Below are 9,214 nucleotides of genomic sequence, written 5' to 3' on the forward strand. Positions count from 1 at the left end.
TTATTACTGATTTGTTTCTTTGGGCCTCAGGATCCAATAGGGCTTGGCTGGCCTCTGTGAATGAACCTATTTTTTTTTTTTTTTAAGTTTTCCCCATTACAGACTTCCCTGGTGGTTCAGTGGTAAAGAATCCAACTGCACAATGCAGGAGACATAGGTTTGACTACCTGGGAAGATCCCTCCTGCTTCGGAACAACTAAGTCCAGGAACTGCAACTACTGAAGCTTGCATGTCTTTTTTTTTTTTTTTCCCAGTTTCATTCACTTTATTATTCTCTTTATAAAATTATGTGGTGGCTACAGCTGGGGCCTGTGTCCTCTGCACAGAGACTCTGGTGTGGGTCTTCACAAGATGGTCAGTGAATTCCTGCTATGGAGACTTGGTGAACACAGTCTTTCCAGAGGTCAGTGGTGCGGTAACTGTAGGTCTTGGAAAGGGCAACAAAAGTGGCCTTGGCGAGGTTGCCCAGGGTGGAGGTGCAGCCCCTGGCAGAAGTGTAGCAGTCGTCGATGCCGGCCATCAGCAGCAGCTTCTTGGGCACAGGGGCGGAGACGATGCCAGTGCCACTGAGGGCAGGGATGAGGCGCCCCAGCACGAAGCCGTAGCAGCCAGTCACCTTGCAAGGAACCGTGTGGGGCTTGCTCATCTTGTCCCCCCAGTAACCTCTTCACACGGGGACGATGGACAGCTTGGCCAGGATGATGGCCCCACGGATGGTAGTGGCTACTTCCTTGGAGCACTTGACACCCAGACCGACATGTCCGTTGTAATCCCCGATGGCAACAAATGCTTTGAACCTGGTCTGCTGGCCAGCACGCGTCTGCTTTTGCGCGGGCATAATCTTCAAAACCTCATCCTTGAGGGATGCTCCCAGGAAAAAGTCAATAATCTCAGACTCCTTGATGGGCGGAGAGAAAAAGTAGATCTCCTCCAGGGACTTGATCTTTATGTCCTTGACCAGGCGGCCCAGCTTAGCAACCGGGAGCCACTCCTTGTCCTCGGCCTTGCCTCCGCGAGCTCCGCGGCCTCTGCCCCAGCCCCGACCCCGGCCGCGGACGCCACTACCGAAGCCTACGCGGAAGCTTCCCATTCCGGGGACCCGGGGGCCTCGGGACCCTCCTGCAGCACCGGCGTCATCCGCCATTTGCTGTTTTCACGAAGAAGAAACTGAAGCTTGCATGTCTTAGAGCCAGTGCTCCGCAACAAGAGAAGCGCTTGCTTAAGCCCTCACACTGTACTGGAGAGTAGCCCCTGCTCACTACAACTAGAGAAGAGTCCGTGCAGCAATGAAGACGCAATGTAACCATAAATAAAAACTAAAGAAATAAATTTTATACAAAAAAGAGCCCACTTTCTAATGCAGGGGACTAGGGTTCAATTCCTGGTTGGGGAACTATTAATAAGATCCCATATGCCAAGAGGCAACTAAGACCGTGCCCCACAACTAGAGAAAGCCCACAAGCTGCAACAAAGACCTGTCACGGCCAAAATTAAAAGGAAAGTTTTCCCCCACTAAATACAGTGCTGTTGTCAGCTTTTCAAGTGCTTGATGTTGCAAATCATTCTCTCGTTGGTGGATACAAATGGAAGGACCCAGGCTGGCTGCCCCAGGCGGAGGTCCCATTGTTGAAGGTCTGCAGAATTAACCTATGGCACACTTGTGGTCTAAGAGAAAGTCTCCTATTACAGATGAAGACAGGAGGTCCTTGTTTCAATTCAGACTTCCATTTACTGTCAGGCCCTGAGCATTATAGTTAATGAACAGATGGATCGCCTTTCCGTCCTGGGAAACTGGAAATGATAGTCCTGACTGCTGGGCTTGAACAGAAGTGAACAGGAGAGCAACCCACACCGGCTTAAATCCCATGAACGCTTTTTTTCCTACTATATACAAGGAGTGGAGAAACTTTTTTTTTTAATCTTTCAGCCACACCACGATGGGATCTTAGTTCCTTGACCAAGGACTGAACTCAGGCCCCTTGCATTGGCAGCACTGTCTTAACCACTGGACTGCCAGGGATGTCCTGAGAAACATTTAAAGTGAAACATGAAGAAAGAGAATGCAGTAGAAACCCTCTATTAAGTATTATTTAATGGCTATATAATGTTTCCTATCCCAATAAACATCATCTGACTCTTCCCCTATTAAATATATGAACTGTGTCTTATTTTTGTGTAATAGTGTCTTGGTGTTTCTGTAAGGATATGCTCCACACTTTTCACTGCCCTCCAGGACTTTAACCAGGACCCTTATAAAACTATTTTTTTTTTCCAATGTGAGGTCCAATCCTCAGAAAAGGCCCAGGAGGTATGGGGCCAGGAGAGTGTTCACCACCTCTGTGGTGGGGGCTGTAGGCAAACATGTTGAGGGTCTCTGCTTATATATATAATTGAAATATACTTGATTTACAATGTCTTATTAGTTTCTGCTGCACAGTAAAGTGATTTAAGGTCTCTATATATTTTTTCCATATTCTTTTCCATCATAGTTTATCACAGGATATTGAATAGAGTTCCCTGGGCTATACTGTAGGACCTTGTTGTTTATCCATCCTAGATATTATAGTTTACATCTGCTAACCCCAAACTCCCAACCCTTCTCCCACCACCCTCCTTGACCACCCCAACTCCGTTCTCTGGATCTGCGAGTCCATTTCTGTATTATAGGTAGGTTCATTTGTATCACATTTAAGATTTCACATATAAGTGATATCATATGGTATATGTCTTTCTGTCTGACTTACTTAGTATGATAATCTCTAGGTCCATCCATATTGCTATATGCCTATGGGCCCTGCGTGGGCACATTCAGGCAGCTCTGCCTTCCTTATTGTTATTGTTCAGTCGCTCAGCCGTGTCCAACTCTTTGCAACCCCATGGACTGTAGCATGCCAGACTTTCCTATCCTTCACTATCTCCCAGAGTTTGCTCAGACTCGTGTTCATTGAGTTGGTGATGCCATCTAACCATCTCAGCCTCTGCCTTCCTTGGGCTGCAATTGACACCTCCATGCTGGGGTCCTTGCCCTAGCAGGATCCAGGGGTACCCTCAGGATGAACGGCGTCGGCGAGTGAGTGAGAGAGAGAGAGAGAGACCAGACCGGGATGTGCAGCAGAGTCTGGCATCATTTTATTTTTCACCGTAGCCTTTATACCCTAAGTTGGTACATTTTTAAGGGGGAGATAAGCACACAGACTTAGTTTAATATTACATCAGCTTGTCCTTCACGAAACCAGGTGTTCTCTGTATATTTTTTGTTAATCAGAGTCTTTTTCCATAGATTTTTTGTACATTATCCTTTGGCCTTGAGCTTAGCAGAAAACAGAAAAGTGGCAATCTCATGATACAGCAGTTTGCAACATAATAGAAATACAATCCTGTTAACACAAAAGTCAGTCTTTTTGCAGAAGTTCTCAGCTAAATTTATCCAAAAAGTTTAGCACACAAAGACTCTGCGGCTCTGGTGAGGCAGCCCCTGTTTAGCACTCCTGGTTAAAATAAACAATTATCTTATTGTTTTTACTCTAGGGCTAAACTCTTATTTTTCTAGATCTTTAACTATATTAACAATAGTTTCCACTGCACAACCTCAGCACATTAATAGCAATCAAACATTGATCCAATAACCACTTTTAAAATAATATTTTTTTGTGTTTTCTAATAGGGCTTCCTCACCCCCTGAAGGGCTCTGTGCCTAGTAGGGCCTTTTTTTATGGTTAATTTCTATGTATAATATCTTTTGGCCTTCAGGCCTGTTGACAATTTATGGCTTGCACCTGGTGTAACTTTAAGCAACTTCAGTAGCTGACCCTGTCTTTTTTGTGGTTAATCTATTTTCTTTCTATTAGGGGTCATCTCTATGGGAACTAGATAGGATTACATTATTACGGAACAGAAATGCAAAGGATTGCAAAAACAGCAGATATAGCACAAAACAGGCTCTTAGTCTAAAAGTTAACTACCTGCAAGAAGTCACCAGCTAATCTCTTGCAATGGGAGCACACATTTATCAAACAAGCCAGAATGCCAGCAAAAGGGTTTGAATTGAAGCATTTCTTTCATCCCTGGCCCCTTCATAGGGTACAAGCATCTAGGAGATTTATTAATTCGGGTTTTAAGTTGGCCTTTATTCAATGAAAGAGGAGCAGGTGAGCTCTCGTCAGGCAACACAAGAATCTGCAGCAGGGCAAACAAGAACAACAGCAGAAAAGGTAGGAGGATACAGGGTGGGGTAGAGGCCGAGGCCAACCTGGAGGGTCCGTTGTATCCTGCACGGCCACGCCTGTCAGGTTTTTTCCTTGTGACCTCATCATGGGTGGGATCCTGAATGGCCTTGGGTGTCAGGTATTCTCTTCACGACCTCGTCATGGGTGGGATCTCCCGTAATGGCTCCCGGCACCTCCTCCCACCCACTCCCTCCCTTCTGACTATCCCCCTCCCCAGTTTCCTTGCAGGCTGCTCCCTCAAAAACATCCACACACATTTAATCCTGCCTTGGGTCTGCTTCTCAGAGGACCTGACCTAACACAGTTCCTTACAGGAAAGAAAACAGAATAAAAGTCACATACACAAAAAAACAAACTCCAATACCCTTTAGAAAGCACAGAACCAAAGACACAAGTATATTTATGGGTAAAGTTAAGGAAAGAAAACAGAATAAAAGTCACATACACAAAAAAACAAACTCCAATACCCTTTAGAAAGCACAGAACCAAAGACACAAGTATATTTATGGGTAAATTTACAATAAAAGTTCTAAGAAAATATGAGAGGCAGCGACTACTGTCGCAGGAAGGGGAGAAGCTTACACCCCTAGGATCAGCTGACTGCTCACCCTCAAGACTTTCTGAACCTCTTTTTTTTTTTTTTTTGTCAAAATAACCCTCAAGCAAAAAAAAAAAAAAAAAAAAAAAAAAACAACAGCATAAGGCAAATAGTTTAGCCTACTATGCTACGTCACTTCAGTTGTGTCCGACTCCTTTGTGACCCCATAGAACATAGCCCACCAGGCTCCTCTGTCCAGGGGATGGAGTGGGTTGCCAAGGCCTTCTCTAAAGTATCTTCCCAACCCAAGGACTGAACTCAAGTCTCATTATGTCTCCTGCACTGGCAGACAGGTTCTTTACCACTAGCACCACCTAGGAGTCCTGATACATGACTATTAAACACCCTGGCAACCCCAGCCAGGTAAACAGATAGACCTTGCCAGCCACCTGAGGCCTCCCCAGTGCTGCTCAGACACCAAGACCCCACCGTGTGCGCCCTGACCACCTTGACTGTGCAGTCATCACCACCTCACTTCTCCTTAACCATTTCCCACTGATCACCCAGCCCTCAACACTGATAACATCACTTTCAATCCATCGGCTTCTACTTCTCTATTTACCCTTGCAATTAATTCACTGCAGACACCAAATCATTTGTTGGGAGGGCATTTCCGTTGATTGAGATTTTGATGACTGTCCCTACAGCTGGGAACACCATCCCCTGACCTCTGCACTCCAACAGACTGGTGGTGGGAAATGGCGGCTGAGTCGGGTTCAGATTAGAATCTGGAGGCAAACGTCTTTCCTGGCAACGTGGTGCTCTTCCTCCCTCAAGAGGCAGGAGCTCCAGACACCACTCTCTGCTACATCCCTTGGCTTCAGCACTGCCACCCAGGGTGTCCATTCATGCATCCACATGCTGGACCCCTTCTGAACACAGAAACCCCCTCACCTGCCACCAGGCTGCCCAGTGCTGCAGCTCGTACAGGGAAGCAAGACAAACAATTCAGTCTTTTCTGTTATTTACCAAAGTTCAAAAAAAATCATTCTCCAAAGGTGACCAATTAGGTTGTTTTTTTTCCTCAGTATCATTCAGAAGTTACAGAAAACTCTAATTCGAAAAGATACATACACCCCAGTGTTCACTGTAGCACTAGTTACAAAAGCCAGAACAAAGAAGCAACGTAAATGTCCATCAACAGAGAAATAGGTGAAAAAGATGTGGTACATATACACAATGGAGTATTACTCAGCCAGAAAAAGAATGAACTAATGCCACTTGCAGCCACATGGAGGGACCTAGAGATGATCGTACTAAGTTAAGTCAGACAGACAGTCAGAGAAAGACAAATGCCATATGATATCATTTACACAGAACTTCCCAGGTAGCGCTAGTGGTGAATAACCTGCCTGTCAATGTAGGAGACATAAGAGACAAAGGTTTGATCCCTGAGTCAGGAAGATTCTCTGGACGAGGAAATAGCAGCCCACTCTAATCCACCTGCAACGCAGGAGACCTGGGTTCAATCCCTGGGTTGGGAAGATCCCCTGGAGAAGGGAATGGCAACCCACTCCAGTATTCTGGCCTGGAGAATTCCATGGACAGAGGAGCTTGGCAGGCTACAGTCTCCGGGGTTGCAAAGAGTGGAACACAACTGAGCGACTTTCACTTTTCACATTTTTCTAATATTCTTGCCTGGAGAATCCCATGAACACAGGAGCCTGGTGGGCAATTGTCCATAGGGTTACAGAGAGTGAGACACAACTGAAGCAACGTAGCATGCACAAACACATGCCTTATATGTGGAATCTAAAAAAGGTTACAAACTTATTTACAAAACAGAAATAGACTCACATACATAGAAAACAAGCTTATGCTTACTAAAAGGGAAAGGGGAGAGGGATAAATTAGGAGTCTGGAATTACCATATACACATTACTATATACAAAATGGATATCAGCAAGGCCCTCCTGTATAGCACAGGGAACTCTACTCAATATTCTGTTAACCTATAATGGAAAAGAATCTGAAACAAAATAGATACATGTATAACTGAATCACAGTGTTATACACCTGAAACTAACACAACATTGTAAATGATCTATACTTCAATTTTTAAAGAAATGAACTCCAGATTTAAACTTCTTAGATGCATTTCAATCTGCTGCAGTTTTTCCTCTTGCTGATGTTCAAAGTGTCCCATCTTCGGTCTCTTCAAGTCCCAGGTCCTTTTAATACCATTCCAGTGGGTCTGAAGGTCCCTCTGCTCTGACAAAATGTTCCAGGTACAGCTTGTACAGTTCCTATTCTTGACCCAGAATCTGCCATTTGTCTGAGGAGTCCTAGTTTCCTTTAGCAGAAAATTGAATTTCAAACCCACCATCAGGAGCCTGGGTATCTTTCTGCTGATGGCGAGGCCACCATTTCCAGGCCTATCTGGGCAACAGAGCTGATTAGGGGAATTAATATTTAATGGAGAGAAAGTCTCAGTGTCACAAGATTAAAGAATTCTGAACATGGATGGTGGTGATGGCTGCAAACAACATGAATGTACTTAATGCCACAGAACTGAACACTTAAAAACGGTGAAAAGAGTCAATTTCATGTTGTATTTTACCAGTTTTTTTTAAAAAGCACTAAATATGCCTGATTTATACAATTTTCACACAACAGTAGGATACAAATTTTATTCCAGTTCCCACAGGCTATAAACTAGAAACACTGGAACATATCCAGGGACATAAAACAAAGTGCAAAAAAAAGTTATGTTGACTTGGTTCATAGTGCTTTTCAGGTCTATTATATCCTTCCGCTCTGTATGTTTATTCTATTAATTATTGAGAGTTTGATATTGAAACTCCAGCTAAAAAATCTTAATTTAGTTACTTAAAAATTGTAATATACAGTGGAACTACATATAATTTTGTTCTGTATTTTCCAAGTCTTCTGTAAATGTGTTATCATGCTTTCAAAATTTTAAAAATAAAAGAAATAAATACAAAGCACTGAAAATTTTTTCCAATAAGCGAGTCCCACACAAAAGTCAACACTGACCAGGAAATGAGGGTGGTACCCAAACACGTCTAACAAGACTCACCTTCACTAGTGAGCAACTGTGAGTGAGGATGAACTAAATTTGTTTCAATGTTACTTTGCAATCAGCTTCAAAGTTTTTAGGACAAATACTAAATCACTCAGCCTATTTAATAAGCAGAGCTGTTAGGTATTTCTTTTGTCCTGGAGATTATGTGAAATTAAGGCAACATGAAGGGTGCTGTGACCTGAGAAAGTTTAGGATCCTAAGGAAGGTTCTGGTTTCATCTTAACTAACTCCATTGCCATACGATCCAGCAGCCCCACTCCTGGACATATACCTGGTCATAACAGCACTATTCTCAATAACCAAGACCTGCATAGCACAGGGAACTTACATTCAACATCCTGTAATAAACCATAATGGAAAAAACATGAAGAGAATGTATACATGTGTATAACTGAGTTACTCTGCTGTACAGCAGAGATTAACACAGCATTTAAGTCAACTGCACATTAATAAAATGGAAGAAAAAAAAACTCCACATCCTATGTGGCTTCAGAAGAGCAGCTCAGTTTTACTGAGATTTATGTGCGGGACCCAGGATGGTGTAGCTCCAGGACCCAGTGCAGTGCCCTTTGGGGAGCAGCCCTCCCGGGGCCCCCACACTCCATCCATCTAGCCAGCAGTGGGCAGAGCCAGGCAGCAAACCCACTGTGTGACGTGAGTCCAGCCATGGCGGTCACCTGGAGGGGCTGCTGTCCTGCGGAAGCCAGTGCACCTGAGCTTGACCATCCGGACGCAGTCTCAGACCCCAGCCCACGCAGCTGGGGAAGGAGACAGAATGTACCAGACAGACAGATCCAAGCCCAGGTCCCCTGTGTTGACCACACCGCTTCTGACACCCCTGCAGGCAGGACCCAGCTGTCCCCTTGGCCGGGCACACGGGGCACAGGCTCAGACGGCCTCGAGGCCAGCACCTGGCACACGCAGGTGTGTCCTATGTGCACTGGAGCCTGCTCTCCTGCAGGCTCAGCCAGGAGAAGCTGAACGGCACTTGGCCATTGATCAACTGCTTTCTCTTTCTGCATAGCATCCCTGTCGGATGCACACTGCCATCATGCCCATTTAACAGACAGGAAGGAGGGGAGACTGAGGTTCAGAGAGGTGGGGGCTCTCAGGGGGCACCGGAGTGAGTGGGAAGAAGAGTCAGGATCTGTCTCTGCCTTGGGCCCCCCTTGTCCCCGCTCTGTCACCAGCCCTCGACCCCTGCTACCTGACCTTGCTCATCATCACCAGATCCCCAATCTGCCCCTTCCTAGGTCCCTCTCTGCTTCCCTTTCACTCTCCACGGCGTCCACTAGCCCATCTGCCCAAGGGCTCTGTCAACACTAGCCACTCCTGCCCTCTCAT

The 9,214-nt window shown here is 45.2% G+C and overlaps 1 pseudogene; it reads right to left on the bottom strand.

Annotated features, from left to right (window-relative positions):
* Positions 1–234: 234 nt before the first annotated feature.
* LOC110124607 (small ribosomal subunit protein uS5 pseudogene) lies at positions 235–1,159 on the bottom strand (annotated as a pseudogene).
* Between the last annotated feature and the right edge of the window lie 8,055 nt (positions 1,160–9,214).

The sequence above is a fragment of the Odocoileus virginianus genome, chromosome 16 (genome assembly GCF_023699985.2).
Source record: "Odocoileus virginianus isolate 20LAN1187 ecotype Illinois chromosome 16, Ovbor_1.2, whole genome shotgun sequence".
NCBI lineage: Eukaryota > Metazoa > Chordata > Mammalia > Artiodactyla > Cervidae > Odocoileus > Odocoileus virginianus.